This window comes from Carlito syrichta, unplaced genomic scaffold (genome assembly GCF_000164805.1).
Source record: "Carlito syrichta isolate Samal-C Ts95f unplaced genomic scaffold, Tarsius_syrichta-2.0.1 Scaffold302518, whole genome shotgun sequence".
In the NCBI taxonomy this organism is placed as follows: Eukaryota; Metazoa; Chordata; class Mammalia; order Primates; family Tarsiidae; genus Carlito; species Carlito syrichta.
Genome location: NW_007246614.1, coordinates 1,577,636 through 1,598,047, shown reverse-complemented (window position 1 = coordinate 1,598,047; position 20,412 = coordinate 1,577,636).

Here is a 20,412-nt window from a genome sequence, read left to right as displayed (position 1 = left end):
CTACTTAAAAGGGCAACAAAAAAGGGCAAAATACTTATAAATAAATGTTATGAGAAATGGATAAAATACAAATTAGAAAGATTTTCAGGTCTATGATCAACTTGAAAAATAAGAGAATTGTCCTTCAATCATGGATAGAACAATTCAAAATTATAAACCTGTCAATTTCCCCTAAATCAATGAATAAACTTAATACAATTATAAAAAAATATTAATTATTTTGGTTTTTTCCCCCTTGAGCTAGACATCTGAATCTAAAATTCATGTGAAATATAAATATAGAATCATAATAAAGACGATCCCGAAAAGGAAGATAAGTTGAGTAGGAGGAATCCTGGTCCTATCAAGTTTAAAATATACAATCAACCTTCTGCAATTAAACCAGTCTGGAAATGTTCCATAAATAGACAGACTACTAAAACAGAATAGAAAGTAGATCCAAGTATATAAGAAATTTGTATTTGACAAAGGATTGATACTCTTTTTTAATACACAAACTTTCATTTGAAAATTTATGAACTTGGGGAAGTTATACATTTTTATTAATCACTAGGGAAATTACGAACCTTGTAAGTGGTGTTGGAACAACTGAATTCATTTGAAGGAGGACAAAATTGGACCCGTACTTCACATTATACATAAAAAGACATTCTAAATCCTGAGATACAGATATAAAACTGAAACTGAAATAGGCACCGAGCACTTAATTCACAGACACCGACACCAAAGTACAAGTTATAAAAGGAGAGGTTTATTAGCTAAGAGCCGGGCCGGCAACCACTTGCCTGCTGGACGTAACAGTCCCACAGCAAGGAGCCCCCATTAACTGTAGCAGCTTGCTTAAATGGGGCTAAACCACATTGGAACTTTCCAAGTGGGCCAAACAGCAATATCCTGGAGGCCTTCGTACTTTTCAAGCAATGCAAGTGGGGTTCACAGAAGCGAAAATAGCTGTTAAACAGTTTAACTAGCCAGCAAGTGCTGTTGCCAGTTTCCAGGAAGGGAACTTTTTGTTTTAAACTATGCAAAGGCTGAGTACATGTGTAGTTTAATTTTTGACATTGTGGATGTTTTTTTTAAAGCCCCCTTCCACATTCCCCCCTTTCAGTTGTTCCTGGAGTCAAAGCATTGACTCTTCATATAGGGAATTATATTGAGTTCTGAGGACCATTAATTTTATTGATGACACACTATTTTTAACATAACCAAGGAGGCTTTTAATTAAGGAAGGCCCTACTGTTATACCTATTAGGAGCAGGAGGAGAGGCCCCACCACTGCTGAGATCAGGGTTGTGAGTCAGGGGGACCAAGAGAAGAGGGACTCATACCAATTTCCCAAGGCTTGTCTTTGCAGCTCTCTTTGTTTTAGATTTTCTCTTGCCAGGGCAAGAGTGTCTTGGATGACCCCGGATTGGTTTGCATAGAAACAGCACGTTTCTCCCAGGGTCATACATAGCCCTCTCTGCTTCATGAAGAGATCAAGTCCCCTCCTGTTTTGGAGCATGACCTCGGCTAAGGAATTAACTTGCTGCTCTAGGCGGGATATGCTCGACTTCAGGAGTCCTGGGTCCTTATCAACATGTTTACTTAGCTCTTTGAGGTTTTGGTCCCCAACAACCAGAGAAGTGTACCTATTGCTGTGGACCCTGCAATTCCTAGGCTAATGAAGAGGGGCACTAATATGGGGACCCACTTGGATCACCAGAGGCCTGAGAGTCCAAGGTGTTCTCATCCCTCCGTTCCTTCATAGACATATACCTGGGATAGTATATGCTCTAAGACACAGATTTCTGCAGTGTCCCTGAAGTATTCTAAAGCAATACAGGGTGTTATACCTTGGGTACAAGCAAACCAGGTGATGGGGGGTGCAACAGCCATGTGGAAGTCTTTAGAGGTTTTTGGATTGGGGATACTTATTACAGAGGCAGTATCACACGACATTTGGTAGGGAGAATTACTTATAAGAGGGAGAATAAAGGCAAGATCCATGTCCTTGAAGATCTCCCAGAGTAAGGGTCGAGTTCTGTCCCCGGGGACATAGTCCTAAGGACTGAACTGTAGCGAGGTTAAGAACACGTACATGCTTTTCAGTGTTGCCTATTGAGAAGTTCACTGCAATTCCTACGTAATAAGGGGGTTGAGGGTCTAGGCATAGCCAGCAGTCTCTCGTTACTTCAGGACAAGTGGCATTTGCAAACCGGTAAACAGTGTATAGCATAGGGAGGAAATGATTTTCATTTCCGGGCGCTAATACAGTAGGTAGGGGAGCGGGACCTGCCCCCGAAATTGTAGGGTAGGTGGAACCAGACGCCTGGGGTGGTTAGGTTGGGAGGGCATTCAGAAGGTTCAGGTTTTTGGAGAATCAAGTTGTTGTTGGGGCCCATAGGATCTAGGATATGGGGGATGGCCTGCCTTTGAATAGTAAACAGCAAGCCAGGATCAGGTCCTTCAGCATACATTCTGAGCCCCCACGTTTTACCCGTTTCCCTATACCTGGCAGATGCTGAGGGCATCCCAAAGTATTATAGTGAGTTTAAGTGGGTTGCATGTTTGTATTTAGCTGCATTGGGAAGTAGGCTTTTTCCTACATAGGCTTATGTAGGAGTCTCGGTTTTCCCAAGAAGCGATAGTTTCGCACCCCCACGCAGCACAGTGGTATTGTCCTGCTTTGTGGCAACCGGCTGGTCCCGATGCCGGGCAAGCATAAAAACCAACAGATTTAAGTCCTTTTTCATAAGCTAAGGTGCCGCATTCATCAGTGTGTGTGCCTCCAAGGGTTAGACCTGGTCATAATTTACAAAGGTTAAAATTAAAGACAGGCTGCCCGCTTCCTCTGTTGGGTGGCAATTATGGTCCCAGTGATGGTATAACTCAGTTCCCAGGAATGGTTCCCTGGAGTATAGGGATTACGCGGGTTAGGCCAATAGGCCTCAAGCTGGGGAAAGTATGCAAGGAATATGATTAAGATACTAGGGCCAGCAAAAGTCTTATCTTTAGAGGATCTTCTCCAGTAGCTGGTCTGACGACTTTCCATGTTTCCCGGGGCGTGGTGGTGGCTGCCTTTACTTGTGAATGATGAATCCAGGGGTGGACCACCGCTGATTTTGACCACCATAGGAGTAAGGATCACAATGTGGGGCCCTTTCCACCTTGGAGTGAGAGCCTCAGCTTTGTGCCATTTTATGCAGACCTGGTCACCGGGCTGGAACGGGTGTGGATGTTCTGGAACCAGTTTCCGGAAGGCTGCCTGCACAGTCTCAGTGACAGCTTGCTGAACTCTTTGAAGAGCCTGCAGTGACTGAAGCAAATTATGGTTAGACAGTTCTAGTGCTTTTTCCAGTCCAATTTTTAGATGTAATGGCGGGGGCCGTCCAAACAGAATTTCAAAGGAGGTTAGACCCTTGATGTAGGGGGTACACCTGGCCCTTAAGAGGGCATAGGGAAGGAGTGTTACCCAACCTTCGCTGTTCTCCAGGGTTAATTTGGTTAAGGTCTCTTTAAGCATCCGATTCATTCTTTCTACCTGTCCTGAGCTCTGGGGATGATAAGCACAATGTAAGTTCCAATTTATCCCCAAGGTTTTTGCAATACTGTCAGTAAGTTTAGAAATAAATGCTGGGCCATTATCAGAACCTATTGAGATAGGTAGATCATATCTTGGTATGATGTCATTTAAGAGTTTCTTTACTGTTACAGAAGCAGTTTCAGTTTTTGTAGGAGATGCCTCGACTCATCCCAAGAAGGTGTCTACCAAGACCGATAGGTATGTATATCCATATTGCCCAGGTTTGACTCCTATAAAGTCTATTTCCCAATGTCTCCTGGGGGTTAGTCCCCTATCTCGGACCCCTTGGGTGGATACACTAACCTTAGCATTATTAGTCTGCTGGCATGACAAGCAGCCTTGAATGAGCTCCTGAGCAAGCTGGTCCAGATGAAGGAGATAGAATTCTTTTCTCATAAGTTCAATTAGTTTTGTCTTCCCAAATGTGTACCTTCGTGGAGCTGCCTTAGGATTTGTTGTCCCAGGACTCGAGGGAGGAAGGTTCTGCTGTCCTGAAGTTGAAGCCACCCATCTGGGTTTGAGGTTGTCTGCAATTTTTGTGCAGCAAGGAGGTCCTCTTCTGTATATTTTGGTGGCTCACATAGAACCGGAGGAGGCAGCGCCAGCAGACAGGTGGTTCTGTGGTAAGCAGCTTCTCTGGCTGCTTGATCTGCTTTTCTATTTCCTATTGCCTCTTTTGAGTTTCCTTTTTGGTGGCCCAGGCAATGGATGATAGTGACCTGTTTGGGGGCCCATACTGCTACCAGGAGGTCTAAAACCTCCATTTTATTTTTTATAGTTTTCCCTTCTGCGGTGAGCAATCCCCGCTCCCTGTAAGTTGTCCCATGAACGTGTGCAGTTGCAAATATGTACCTGCTGTCTGTGTAGATGTTGACAACTTTTCCTTCACCTGCTTTTAGGGCCTCGGTTAGGGCAATCAGTTCTGCTTTTTGGGCTGATGTTCCCTGCGGAAGAGGCTCAGCCCAAATAGTTCCCTGTAGAGTGACCACCGCTGCCCCTGCATACTTTGTTATCCTGTTCTGGATGAAACTGCTGCCATCCAAGAAAAGCATTAGGTTGGGGTTTGTTCTCGGGACATTGGTTAGGTCCCTGCGCAGCTTCTGGAACTCAGTTGTTTCATAACAACAATGCGGCGGCCCTGTGGGACTTTCTTTCAGTAGTAAAGTTGCGGGGTTCAAGCTGGGGGTATGCTGGAACATGATGCGGGGTTGATCTAAAAGCAGTGCTTGATAATGAGTTATTCAGGCATTCGACATCCATTTGTCGGGGGCTCCTCGGAGTAAAGACTCCACTGCATGCGTGGCCGTGATAGTCAGATTCTGCCCCATGTTAGTTTGTCTGAGTCCTTTACTAACATGGCAATGGCTGCTATAACCCACAAGGAGGGTGGCCAGCCCGAGGCTACTGGGTCCAATTTTTTTGCCAGGTAGGTGACCGACCTGTTCCATGGGCCAAGCTTTTGGGTTAGGACTCCCTGGGCAATGCCTCGTCTTTCATTCACATAGAGTGGAAAGGTTTTTCAATATCCGGCAAGGCCAGGGCTGGAGCTGAGACCAGGACGTTTTTAAGGGCTTGGAAAGCTTTGTCCCTCTCTGGTGTCCATTTAAATTAGCCTCTGGTCCCTTGGTTATTTCATAGAGGGATTTTGGGAGTTCAGCAAACTTAGGGATCCATATTCGGCAGTATCCTACAGCTCCCAAGAATTCCTGGACCTGCCTTTTGCTTCCTGGGGCCGGGATGCCTGCTATAGCCCGAATGCACTGGGCAGTCAGGGATCTTTTACCTCCCTCGAGGCTATACCGAAGGTATGTGGCTACAGTCACACAGAGATGAGCCTGTTTTGCTGACACCCTTTACCCCAGAGTCTGAAGTTCTTTAAGCAGGTGCCTGGTGGGACACAGGCATTCACCTTCTGAGAGAGTGCAATCAGTTCTGCTTTTTGGGCCGATGCTTCCTGCAGAAAAGGCTCAGCCCAAATAGTTCCCTGTAGAGTGACTGATGTGGCTGCGATTAACAGATCATCTATATACTGTAGCAGAGTCACTTAGGGTACTGTTGCCAGAAAGCTCCGAGGTCTTGGCAGAGAGCTTCATCGAACAATGTGGGAGAGTTTTTAAATCCTTGTGGGCATTGTGTCCAGGTTAACTGGCCATCTTCCCCTTTTCCAGGATCTGTCCATTCAAAAGCAAACAAGGGTTGGCTCTGCTCAGCCAATGGGATGCTGAAGAAGGCATCCTTAAGGTCCAGGACAGTGTATACCTGCCTCTCTGGAGTTAACCTGCTGAGGAGGGTGTATGGGTTGGGGACTGTGGGATGGATATCCTCCACTCACCTGTTGACCTCCCTGAGGTCCTGGACAGGGCAGTAGTCTCCTGTGCCTGCCTTTTTGACAGGAAGAAGTGGGGTGTTCCAGATGAGTGGCATGGCACTAGGATTTCAGCTTCCCAGAGACACTGGATGTGGATTGCTATGCCTTTTCGGGCCTCTGGGATATAGGGTACTGTTTTACCCTAATAGGTAAAATGAGATGTACAATGACTGGCGGTTGATGGGATGCCAGCCCAGGGGAATTTAATTTGGCCCAGACTTGGGAAAACTCAGTCTGCAGCTGGGCCAGCAGTATGGCATTTGAAGAGTCAAGAGGGGCCCCATCTTCTGTTAACACGTATTCCTCACTTAGGGGAACAGTAACAAGAATTTTTGATGCCCCAGGTGGGTTTAGGCTTACTGCTGCCATGGTTTCCTCAAAACCTATGTTGGCCTTAAGCTTGTGTAAGAGGTCATGTCCCAGGAGCAGGTATGGGCAGTCTGGCATTACTAGGAATGAATGAGTTACTTCCCCTTTTCCCAAATTTATTGTTCTTTCAGTGGTCCAGGGGCATAATTGAGTCCCAGTTGCCCCCTGGACCAAGGAATGCTTATTCTGAAGCAGGCCATTGTACTTTTGGAGGACTGAATACTCAGTCCCCATGTCCACTAAGAAGTGGACAGGGCTTCCCCACACCGTAAGTTTCACCCTGGGCTCCAGGGGGGAATTGACAGAGCCCTGGCTCCGTCAGTCAGTTTGTAATTGAAGCACAGGCGTAGATTCCGGTGGGCACCCCCCTGGAAGGCACTCTTGTGGTTGGGGTGGCCTGTCTGGGCAGTCTTTTACTCAGTGCCCAATTTTTTTACAGTAGGTACATTGATTTTTTTGCTAGTGGAGTTTTTCACCTGGTGCCAGTTTCTCTTTTCCCTGTTGGCTGCTTGGGTTTAACTTCCTGTAAGGCTGTTGCTACTACTTTGGCCATCTTTTTGGTTTGTTGGTCTTCAAGCATGTCCCTGCTATTATAGACCTTCTGGGCTACCTCAGTTAATTTTGATAAGCTTTTCCCTTCAAATGCTTCAATTTCCTGCAATTTCTTTCTTATATCAGGGGCCAACTGGGAGACAAAGGCTATAACTAAAGCCCTCTGATTTTCTGGAGCCTCTGGATCTATGGGAGTATATGTCTGATAGGCCTCCATAAGGCAGTCCAGAAAAATCGTGGGAGATTACTGTGGGCCCTGAGTTACCTCACTTACCTTAGACAATTTTGTGGGCTGCCTGGCAGCAGCCCCAAACCCCCCCATTAGAGTCCAGTGATAAGTGGTGAGACACTCCCTACCGTGATTGATGTTCGGGTTCCAATTAGGCCTCTCAGCGGGGAAGTCACGGTCCACACGGTCCTCCTCTGCTGGTCTGCTGTCTGGTCCCAGGACCAATTTCCTTGCCTCCTGATGGATTTGTTCTCTTTCCTCCACAGTAAAAAGGGCTTGGAGGAGCTGTTGGCAGTCATCCCAAGTGGGCTGGTGGGTGAAGAAAATAGTTTCTAAAAGACCTATGAGGCTCTGAGGTTTTTCAGAGAATGCCGGATTTTGTTGCTTCCAATTGTAAAGATCACTAGTAGAGAAAGGGACATAAACCATAAAGGACTGGCCTCCCGAACCTTCCACGTCTAGTCCCAGGGCCTGTCTCAGGGGGAGGACTGTGGAAGTTTGTGGTTCTGAGTTCCCCGAAGATGAGTCGGGGCTAGTCAGTTTATCGGGGGTGGTTGGGCCCTCGGGAGATGCATGGGGAAGAGGGGGTATAAAGGGGCTGATACAGGGACCCACTCCTGGTGAGTGGCGGGCTGAGAACCTTGTGTGGCCCCTGCTCCTGCTCAGATATAGAGTAGGGCAGGGGAATTTCATCATCCTCCGGTGGGCTCTGGAGGACTGGAGGTTTGACTTTTGGAGTTTCCTGTAGGGCTAAAACATGAGAAGAATTAGCTCTCTTTTCAGCTTTCTTCATCCATGATGGCTGCTGCATTACAAGTAGGTACCAGGCAGTGATGTATGGGATCTGGTCTGGGTGGCATCGACAGACGAACTGTTGGACCTTCTCCACTATGGCAGGGTTGAAGGTCCCCTCCAGCAGCCAGCTGCAATTAGGAAATGTGGGCCATTTGAGGGAACAAAAGGTGGTTAGGTTTCCTTGGTTTACCTGATAACCTGACTGCTGTGCTGCTCCTTGGAAATCCTTGAAGTGGCACAAAACCAGTTGCAGAGGGGTGTCAGGCTTAGAGCACTGCTGCCCCATAATACTGATAGCAATGACAGACATAACAGTGACTAACACTGAACAAATAAAGACAATAACACAAACTGAACAGACAGACCTAACTGCCCGAGGGCAATACTGGAGGACCCAGTGACATCTTACTAGGACCTCAGACCCAGGAATTAGTGCTGCATCCAGTTTTCCTGCAGAAGTGCTCACAAACAAAACAGGAACTTGATTCACCTCTCAGAGGGCTCTGGGGACGTTGTGAGTCTGCCAGAGATGACAATCAGCCATTTGCGAGTCCACAAACTCATCAGGCCTGATGAACACTGAGGTTCATGGGTATGCAGACCCACAAGGTCAGCTGGTGATTGGGGCTGGGGATTAAGCTCTCGGATCTCCCGGGCGAGCCCCCAGATGAAATAGGGACTGAGCGCTTAATTCACAGACACCGACACCAAAGTACAAGTTATAAAAGGAGAGGTTTATTAGCTAAGAGCTGGGCCAGTGGCCACTTGCCTGCTGGACGTAACAGTCCCACAGCAAGGGGCCCCCATTAGCTGTAGGGGTTGCTTAAATGGGGCTAAACCGCATTGGGACTTTTTAAGTGGGCCAAACCGCAACATCCTGGAGGCCTAGGTACTTTTCAAGCAATGCAAGAGGGGTTCACAGAAGTGAAAAAAGCTGTTAAACAGTTTAACCTAGCCAGCAAGTGCTGTTGCCAGTTTCCAGGAAAGGAACTTTTTTTTTAACTGTGCAAAGGTTGAGTACATGTGTAGTTTAATTTTTGACATTGTAGATGATTTTTTTTAAAGCCCCCTTCCACAAAACCATATTGTACTCAAGACATAACCTCAAAGGGAGGAAAAACTCCAAATCCAGAGAAAATAAAGATAAAATAATTGATAAATTCAGCTTCATTAGTGTGTGTGTATGTGTGTTTTAATGTAACAAATAGGGTAAAAACAACAGTCAAAGCTAAAAGAATGTGTTTTTCACTTGAAGAATTTAAATCTATGAATCAAAATGCTTTACCTATCTTTAAGTAAATAAAAGCATAGATCATCACCTAGACACAGCCTTATAAAATTTATAAATTTCAAGACAAAAGCCCATTCCCCAAATATTCCAGTAGAAAAGTCAATTTTTATCCACAGTTTAATAAAAATAATATTTGTCTCAGACTTTTCCATAGCAATGAGCATGAGATATAAATAAGAATAACATTTACAGAGATTTAAGGAAGAGAGGTTGTAACCAAGAGATCTAGACTAAAGTTTTCAGTCGTCTGTAAAGGTAAAAGTAAATAGTCAAGGCTTTAGGAAGTAGTTCACTTCCATGCTGCTTTTGAAAAACAAAACAAAACCTCAAACTGAATATTTATTGCATCATGAAAGCAAAGTAAAAAACTTGAGAATATGAAAATTGTGGCAGATAAGGTAATGAACATTCACATACACTTTTAAAAATTGCAATAATTATTGAAAATATAGAAAACTTAGGGCATATATATATATATATATATATATATTTTTTTTTTTTTTTTTTTTGAGTTGGAGTCTCACTCTGTCACCCAGACTGGAGTGCAGTGGCCGCTCCCGGCCACCGCAGCCTCGACCTGCTGGGCTCCGGCGATCCTTCCGCCTCAGCCTTCCAAGTAGCCGGAATTACAGGCATGCGCTACCACGCCCGGCTGATTTTTTGATTTATTGTAGAGATGAGGTCTCGCTGCCCAAGCGGGTCTTGAACCCGCGGGCTCGGGCAATTCACTCACCTCAGCCTCCCAAAGGCGCGGGATTACAGGCTGAGCCACCGAGCCCAGCTATGGCATATATTTTTTAAATGTTTCTCAAAGACAAAAGGAGTCCCAGTCTTTTTCATTCTTCTCTCTCTCTCTCTCTCTCTCTCTCTCTCTCTCTCTCTCACACACACACACACACACACACACACTCACACAGTCATATAGAAAATCCCAGATTAACACAAAGTTAAAAATTGGATGGAGAAGAAGGACAGGGAATAAAACGCAGCAAATTTCCTGATTTTGTATAAAGAAGCATCAATAGAAACTGTCTTATGTTGGTGTATGAGTAATAAGACAAAGAGGGGTGACAGAGAAGAGGGAGAGAGAGAATGGGCCAAAAGTAGCAATTGAAGACGTATTGACCAAGCATTTGCCAAATTGACAAAATACAATAATCTATACATTCAAGAAACCCCAAGTAGTTTAGTAAACCCCAAGTCGAATTTTTACAAAATTAAGGTACATTATAATTAAAATGCTAAAACATAGCAGATGATGTAAAATTTATTTTCTGAAGCAAATTTATACCCTAATATTTCATCAGTAAATATTAAAATATTTTAAGACCACTTATTCACCATAAGAAATTTAAAAAATAATATCAAAAACCTTAGGTTCACAGGACTGGACATACTAAAAATAAAAGTTAAAATTAAATTACCAGAAGAGGGGAAAGCAGTTAAATTGATAGATCAGTACATCTAAAAATATTTATTTGAATAACAAATACCCAACAAGACGTGTTCGTTTTCAATGTTTACTATTTTAATTAAATACATTTGAATCAAATAAACACGTGGGAGTGAAAAGAAATGACATGACTACAGATTCAGAGGAAACTATAAAAATGTAATTATAAAAATACAAATTGCATACATAAATGTGATATTTTTAATGAAAAGCATCATTTTCTATCCAAGTATAAATTATAAAACTTTACTCAGACAAAGAAGCAAAAAACATAAATAGGCCAATTACTATGCATATTACTGAAAAGATTATTCAGAAACTTTAAAATTTACTCCACAAGCTGGGCTCGGTGGCTCAGCCTGTAATCCCACGCCTTTAGGAGGCTGAGGTGAGTAGACTGCCTGAGCCCGCGAGTTCGAGACCCACCTGGGTAGCGAGACCTCATCTCTACAATAAATCAAAAAAATCAGCCGGGAGTGGTAGCGCATGCCTGTAATTCCAGCTACTTCGAAGGCTGAGGCAGAAGGATCGCCGGAGCCCAGCAGGTCGAGGCTGTGGTGGCCGGGAGCGGCCACTGCACTCCAGTCTGGGTGACAGAGTGAGACTCTAACTCAAAAAAAAAAAAAAATTTACTCCAACATTTTTTGAGTTTTGGTGGTTTCATATTAAATTACTTTATACTGTATATAATAAGACACATGTACATAAGAAATGATTATATTTAAATCTAAATTTATTTAGATGAAGTTAGATTAACTTGATACCGGTATTTGAGAGGGCATCACAATCATACAACTCTAAAAAATAGCATATGAGACCTTCTCACTTATAAATATAAGGCAAAATTTTAAAAGAAATCCTAACAAATCAATTTCAGTGCTAAATAAAAATGAGATTATACCAAGGTCGAGTAGAATTATTCTAGGAATAGAGAATCACTTCACACTAGGAAATCTATCAGTTTAATTGATATATCTACGGTTCAAGGAAAAACTACACAATTATTTCTACCCATGCTGAGAATGCATTAAAAATAAAGATATACTTAAAAATTAATAGACTATATTTTAGAGCAGATTCAGGTTTACAGTAATGTTGAGTGGACTGTACAGGGTTCCCATATACTCCCTCCCCCTACCATAGTTTTCTCTATGATGATGATGATGATGATGATAATGATTACAGACAAGGTCTCACTCTGTCACCGAAGCTGGAGTGCAGTGGCATGATCATAGCTCACCGCAGTCTTGAACTCCTGAGCCCAAGTGATCCTCCCTCCTCAGCTTCCTGAGAAGCTGGGACTACAGGTGCAACCCACCATGTCTGACTAATATTTTAAAAACTTTTTGTACAAACAGTGTCTCACTATGTTGCCTAGATTGGCCCCAAACTCCTGATCTCAATTGATCCTCCCACCTTGGCTTTCCAAAGTGCTGGAATTGTAGACGTTAGCCATGGTGCCCTGCCAGTTTCCTCTATTAATATCTTGCATTGGCATGGCACATCTGTTATAATTGACAAGCCAATATTGATACACTATTATTAACTAAGTTCACTCAGTGTTGTATAGTCTGTGGGTTTTGACAGATGTATAATGACATGTACCTCATTATAATATCTTATAATAGTTTTACTACCCTAAAAATCCCCTGGGCTCCTCCTAATCATTCCTCCTTCTCCCCTAATCCCCTGGCAGCCATGTCTTTTTATTGTCTTCCTAGTCTTACATTTTCCATAATGTCATAGAGCAGGAATCATACCATATGTAACATTTTCATGTTGGTTTCTTTCACTTAACAAGATGCATTTAAGACTCTATGTCTTTTTGTGGCTTCATGGCTCACTTCTTTTTAGCAGTGAATAATATTCCATTGTATGAATGTGGTTGATCACATTTTGTTTATCCATTGAAAGGCAGCAGGATTCCTTCTACATTTTAGCAAGTATAAATAAAGCTACTGTAAACTTTCATGTGCAGATTTTTTTTGGAAATAAGTTTTAATCTCATATGGGTAATATGAACAAGTGCAACTACTGGGTGAGATATGTTTAATTTTTTTAAGAAACTGCCAAAATAACTTTCAATGTGGCCATACCATTTTGCACATTCACAGCAATGAATGAGAGTTTCTGTTGCTCCAGATCCTTGCCAACATATGTGTCGTCAGTGTTTGGGATTTTGGCTATTCCAATAGGTGCTGCTCTAATTTGAAAGTCTCTAATGGTGTTGAGCATTTTTTATGTGCTTTTTGTCCATTTTTATATCTCCTTTGGTAAGGTATCTGTTAAGATCTTTTGGCTTTTTTTTTTTTTGAATCTGAGTCTCACTCTGTTGCCTGAGCTGGTGTGCAGTGGCATGCTTATGGCCATCGCAGCCTCTACCTGCTGGGCTCAGGTGATTCATCTGCCTCAGCCATCCAAGTAGCTGGAACTACAGGCATGCACCACCATGCCCAGTCTTTTTTTTTTTTTTTTTTTAATTTATTGTAAAGATGAGGTCTTGCCAAGTTGTCAAAGCTAGTCTCAAATCTCTGGGCTAAGGCAATCCTCTTGCTCCCTCTTTCCAAAGAGCTGGTATTACAGGTATGAGCCATCGTGCCCAGCTAGATCTTTTGCCTATGTTTTAATTGGGTTGTTTCTGTTGTTGTTGTTGAGTTTTAAGAGTTCTTTGTATATTTTGGATACTAGTCCTTTATCTGATATGTGTTCTGCATAAACTTTGTCCTAGAATATATTTTCTTTTTCATTCTCTTAACAGTGTCATTTTCATAATGGAAGTCTTAAATTTTGGTGAAGTCCAGCTTATCACTGCTGTGCTTATGAATTGTCCTTTTGGATCTAAGAAGTCATTTCCAAACCCATGATCACCTAAATATTCACCTATTTTATCTTCTCAGAGTTTTAAAAGATACACTTAAAATATATATATATATATGTACATATATATATGTATGTATATATTGAGTTGGAGTCTCACTCTGTCGCCCAGACTGGAGTGCAGTGGCCGCTCTCGGCCACTGCAGCCTCGACCTGCTGGGCTCCGGCGATCCTTTTGCCTCAGCCTTCCAAGTAGCTGGAACTACAGGCAGGTACTACCACGCCTGACTAATTTTTTGATTTATTGTAGAGATGAGGTCTTGCCAAGTTGCCCAGGCGGTCTTGAACCCACGGGCTCAGGCAATCCACTCACCTCAGCCTCCCAAAGCACGGGATTACAGGCTGAGCCACCAAGCCCAGCTTAAAATAGATTTTTTAAAACTCTGAGTTAGTCATGGTCCTCACCAGAATTTTCTCTTTTTAAAAAAATTTTTAGTTTTTAAGATGTGGGGTACAATCCAAGGTTAGGTATACAAATGTTCATTATGCAGTTACCCTTGTTGATGAGGTATTCCCCTCACCTCCCTTGGCAGTTTCCCACTACTGCCAATCCCAAATTTTCAATAGAGACGTTAATGAAGAGAACTCATAACAGGTGTGTGTGACAAGGTTAAGGAGCGATGCAAGAGATAGCTGTACCTAGGGGCTAGCAACCATAGTTGCTAGAACCTCAGAGCTGAAGGAAAAAGGGGAAGAGATAGTGCTGGAACCTAATTCTAAAGCTATGGTGAAAGAGCTATCATTGTCAAGTCCACCACTACTGCAGGTTTCATGCCCAGGCAGGAAGAAAAGAGAGAATGAAATTGCTTTACTTCTCTCTCTTCACCTTCCAGTAGCATGTCAGTGATTCCACTTGGCAAAACCCAATCAGAGAGCAGTCAGCAGGGGAACCTGGGGACTGCAGTCTGAAAGAAAATAAAAATAAAAATAATTTAACCCTGGGAGACAGGGTAGGGCAGAGATGGAAATCCTTGTGGGAAAGGGCACATGAAAAATGATGACCATAAGATCTTTGGGTAGCAAAAAGTCAGTGTGTTAGACTCTAGACTATTACAGACCAAGGGTGAAAGCTGATCTCTAGCAATCAGCAGCTGTGTTACCAAGGTCTGGTCAATTGACATCTTTAAGCCTATAGGTTTTATATGTGTAACTGGAATTTAATAATAGTGCTGCATTATAGATATTGGGATGATTGCATAAAATGCTTTTTAAGGTTTAACAAGTAATAAAGCCTAGCTGCTATTACAACTATTGCCACTACTATCACTACCATTACTGCTACCACTACTACTATTGCTATCACTACCATTACTACTGTTATTAACACTGTTAGTACTATTTATACTATCATCCCTAATACTACCACTACTACAAATATCACAGCTACTTCTATCACTGCAACTGCTACCGTTACTGTCACTATTACTACCATTATAGTCATTATTATTAGAGGGAGAAGAGAAACAGACAGTATAACCAGGAATGTAAACATTGTATCTCAACATGAGACAGAATTTCTGTATTAAACTAATAGCCAAAACCATACCTAGAAATGAAATATTATTAACATGTTCTCATTAAAACCAAGAACCAAAGAACCAGAGAAGCATGCTTGCTGCCATCATTATCATAAAATATTCTACAAATTTTAGCCAACACATTAATATACATAGCATTGGAGAAGAGAAAAAAATTCACTTTTTCTTTTCTTTTAGAAAATATGATGGTTCTATGTCTAGAAAACCACTGTCCCAACTTCAATTTAAAAATTAACTGACTACCCACATGATAAATGTATAAAAATTAATGATTGTTCTAAAAATCAGCCGAAACTAATTATAATATTGAATGAAGACAAATTTCCATTATAACAGTTACACAAATTAAAGTGCCTTAATAACCTTATACAGAATTTTGCAAACAATATGAACAGCTAAAAAACAAAGCCAAAAAGGAATTGATATCTACATTAAGAAAAATATCGCATTATATAAAAAAAATACCCCATTTCTGAATATTTTTAAGTCCATTTTCCCCCAAATTATTTATTGGGTTAGCACAATTATATTTATCTTTAATGTCAGATATATCTTTAAGTGTGTTCAGGTAATCTAGAAGAATACATTTACAAATATAGTCGAGAAAAGTTTTAAAAGTAAAATAAAAAAAATTGAATAGTGTAATTCTATGAGATACAGAAAAATAATACTAATGTAGCAAAATAGTTGGTTCTGTCATGAGAATATATTACTGGAACGATGGAATTAAATAGAAACTCTGGGAAAAATATATTAATATTTAAAATACCCTAGATATGTATTCTGGCACATTATCCCCAAATGAATACCAGGTGTATTAAAGATTTATGTGTTAAAAATCAGGCACCACAAAAATCCTAGAAGATATGGTAGGTTGCTTTTGTATCTCAGAAGAGAAAAGAGCGTTATAAGTATAAAAGCCATACAAAATAGTCACAACAGAAAATAGAAAGGACAACATGAAATAAAATCCTTTATATTTCAAAAGTCTGCCCTTTTCGTTTTTCTTAATAATGGCCCTTGCTGTTAAATATAGAGTCTATATTTTTAGAGTTGAATTGGAACAAAATTAGAAACTGCATTATACAACACGTAGTTTATCTTGTAGACTGTCTCTAAGATAGTTTCTTCTTGGAATGGGACTTAGAATATCATAGTTTCCCTTTCACTGTGCATTGATGCATTAAGTCATTTCCCAAAATTTCAAGCCAGAGAAGTCTCTGCGTCTTCACTATGTTGCTTTTGGAATTCAGGGAGGCCCAAGTTCCAAAAGGAGATGGGAGTGGGATGGTCCAATAATAGTGGCTGGTAACAACTATTATTATCCCTATTTTATAGAGAAGAAATACTGTTTGTTTTTTTTTTTATGAGCTAACATTTACTTTCTCTGAATGAGATTTGATTCATTTCATATTCATAAAAAGTAGAGATATGCCAAGCAAACTTTTCCCCATAGTTTCCAAGATTCTATAATTATACAGTTAAATTATATAGTTAAATTACAATCACTCTAAATCAATCCATATGGGATTTATGTCTAAAAATTAAAATTAGGCATTTAATCCTGTCATGTTTTGTATCCAAGCATTTTTCCTAAACAACAACGACAACAGAAACCTGATTTCCTAATGGTCCATTTAGCTTTCATCTCATGCATTTGTAAAGTTTAGGTAACATAGACACACTGCATATTCCAACTCCAGAACAACTTAGATAATTATGGGAAGGCTGAAAAGCCATGTCTTTGTCCAAATTATTGAGACCAAATGCCATCTCCATTACTTAACATCTACAACATCAAGCAAATGTGCGGGCAAACCCTTTTAGTTGTGCAGTCTTACTTAGTAGTCAGGATTTGTTGTAAAAACATAAGGTCAGCTGTGCTCCAGCTTGCCACTGCTCTTAGATCACGGTTTCCTCTCTTCTCTTTCCCTTTGTATGTTCTGTTGTTTTTCCTATAGCTACCAAGAAGCCTATTCTCCCAGTTTTTCCTTGTTCAGAACCTAATGGGAAAGAGTCTGACAGTCATAGATAGTCACCATATTACTTTCTGAGCAGAGATTTTAATGTGGCAGTCAGGCCACATTGAAGGTCACTGGCCACCTGATATACTGGCTGCCTGTGGGTCAGATTTCACCTATGATTAAGGCTGTGGCCACTCCTTTCTCAGTGATCGCTTAATTCGCCTTCCTTCAAGATGCTTCAGAGGACAAGGTTTCTCTTGGAAGAGTACAGTGGAGAGGGCAGCAATAGTGGATGACATGCATATTACAGCAGTGATAAGCATCATAATAATCAATGTGAACATTTGAGTTGTTCTTACATGTGCCAGGCATTACCTGATACATTTAGTATTTCTTAATTCAGTAGAGTCTCACAACTGGAATAAGGTAGGTGTTATTATTACTTGCCATTTTATAGATAAAGAAAGAGAAGCTTACAGTGGTAAATAACTCTCAAAATGGTAAGATCAGTAAATGATATACTCTATTTGATTCCAGAGCTGTACTCTTAGCTATGAAGCTGTGCTACATCTTACTGTATCTCTCTGAGCTTTTCTTTCTTCGTCTAGAAAAGGAGAACTACACTGAAAGGTTATCTGTAGTGTTATAGGCACATTTATCACAGTAAGTAACATATAGTAGAGCAAAGCATAGAAATTCAGAAAATAATGAACAATCATAAGGATGTATATGTGATAAATCTAGTTGAATATTACTTGCATAAATAATAACAGTAGAGTCTTTTAAAAATAGAAGATAAGAATGCATGTTGCAATTATTAGAGAAAATATCAAAAACATTTAAAAGTATAACAGGCTAATAGAAGGAGAATTGTAATTATAAAATATTAAGTAAATCCCACAATGGTAAGAAAGGAAAAAAATCATAGAACAGACAAACAGAAAACAAATAGTAAGAAGGCAGATTTAAACACAAATCACAGTAAATGTAAACAGACTAAATATTTTAGTTGAAATATTAAACTTATCAGGCTAGATAATAAAATCAAACAAAGTTAATCAAACTGCTTACAAAAGACACATTTTTTTAAAAAGAAGCAGAGTCTTGCTCTGCTATCCAGGCTGGAGAGCAGTGGTACAATCATAGCTCCATATATTAGCTCCAATCATAGTAACATATATTGCCTATAACAATATCAAGCTGTCATCTTGAGCTCCTGAACTCAAGTAATCCTCTCGCCTCATAGCTAGGACTGTAGGTGCATGGCACTGTGCCTGGTTAATTTTTAACAAAAATTTTTGTAGAGACAGGGTCATGTTGGTCTTAAATTCCTTGCCTCAAGAGATCGTTCTACCTCAGCCTCTCAAAGAGCTTACCATACCAGACTGAGGCACACCTTTAATACAAAAGTATCAACAAGTTGAAAGTAAAGAATGGGAAAAGTATTATGGAAGCCAAACGTTACAAAATCAAAGATAAAAGTGGGTCATTCCAGAATAATAAAGTTTCAAATTTAAGATGAAACAATTCTAAAAACAGCCTTATAATATGTAAAATAAAACTTGGCAGATGTACAAAGACAAACAAATTTATAATCATGGTGGGAGACTGTGTAAGTCAGATTTCTCCAGAAAAACAGAATAAAAAGGATAGTACATTAAGACACATATATTAATACATTCATTTAAGTTATTGGATTACATGATTATGGGGCTAGCAAGTCCAAAATTCATAGAGGAGGCTCTAGACTGAAATTTGGGCAGAAATTGATGTGGCAGTCTTTGGAAATAATTTTTTCTTCTCTAGGAGACCTCAGTTTTTCTCTAAGGTTTTCAACTGATTAGATGAGTCTTATCCGTGCTACCAAGAGTAATATCCTTTATTTAAAATCAACTGATTATAGATGTTAACCACATCTACAAAATACCTTCACAGCAACACCTAGATTAATGTTTGATTAAATAAGTGGACACTAAAGCCTGGCCATCCTGACACAGAAAGCTAGTCATCATGAAGACTTTACTACACTTTTGGATATATAATATGCTTCAATTACAAAAAACACATACACAAAATTATAAGGCAGTTAACAAAAGTAAGCCAATAGTTTGGTAGTTGTTGTAGGCTGAGATCCCTGGAAGCAGACTCTGAGATGGAGATTAGTGTCCAGGATATGTATTAGGAATTATTCTTAGGATCAACACCGGTGGAAGGGAGCAAAGAATGCAGGATCAGGAAGAGGGAGAAGTAGAGGTAAGATGCTGGATCAGCAGCAACCTCAGCCAACCTTCAAGAGAGACTGGAAGATGGGATGATCTGTCAGAGCTATGTTTAGTTGGGGCAAGAGGGCTGGCCTTTAGAATGAGACAGTTGTCTTCAGTTGAGGTAACCCCTTTGTGTCTTACCTCAACTGAAGACAGCTGCCTCACTCTAGGCCACATCCTCATTTAGGGTGCCTTGGCTGTAATGATTCATTGATTTATGATGAACATTACCCTTGGTGATGAAAAAGCCAAACTGTAATATTTAAAGAGGTTTATTCTGAGCCAGGTATGAGTAACCTAGGCCCATGGCACAATCCCGAGAGGTCCTAAGGTGACCAAATTTCAGGTTTGTTTTATACATTTTTAGGGAGACAGAAGTTACAGGCAAAACAGAAATCAGTGCATGAGAGGTTTACATCACTTGGGTCCAGAAAGGCAGGACATCTTGAAGCCGAGAGACTTGCAGGTCATAAGTAGATACAAAGATATTCTGATTGGCAATTGATAGAAAGGGTAAGGTCTGACTAAAGAATTTGAAATCAGTAAAAGAAATGCTAGAGTTAAGATAAGGGAGGTTATGAAAGCCAAAGTTCTTGTTATGTAGATTAAGCCTCTATGTAGCAGCCTTCAGAGCGAATAGGTGGTATGTGTCTTTTTTTTGAGTCAGGATCTCACTCTGTCACCCAGGCTGTAGGGCAGGGGCATGCTCATGGTTCGTCACAGCCTCAACATCCTGGGCTCAGGTGATCCATCCTCCTCAGCCTCCCGAGTAGCTGGGACTGCAGGCATATGCCACCACACCTGGTTAATTTTTTTGATTTTTTTGTAGAAATGAGGTCTCACTACAATTCCTAGGCTGAACTTGGACTCCTGAGCTCAAGCAATCCTCCTACCTTGGCCTCCCAAAGTGTTAAGATTAGAGGCATGAACCACCATGCCTGACCAGTATGTGTATTAAAAAGTGTTTTCTACAAATGCAAATTTTTCAAGAGATGGTTTTGCAGAATCACTTCAAATATGTCAAAGAAACATATTTTAGGGTGATATAATTTTATTACCTTTAGGTCCTGCTGTCAGGGTCACATAATGCTATACCAGAGTCAGGTTGGAATTTGATATTTTTTTTTTTTTTGGAGTCTCACTCTGT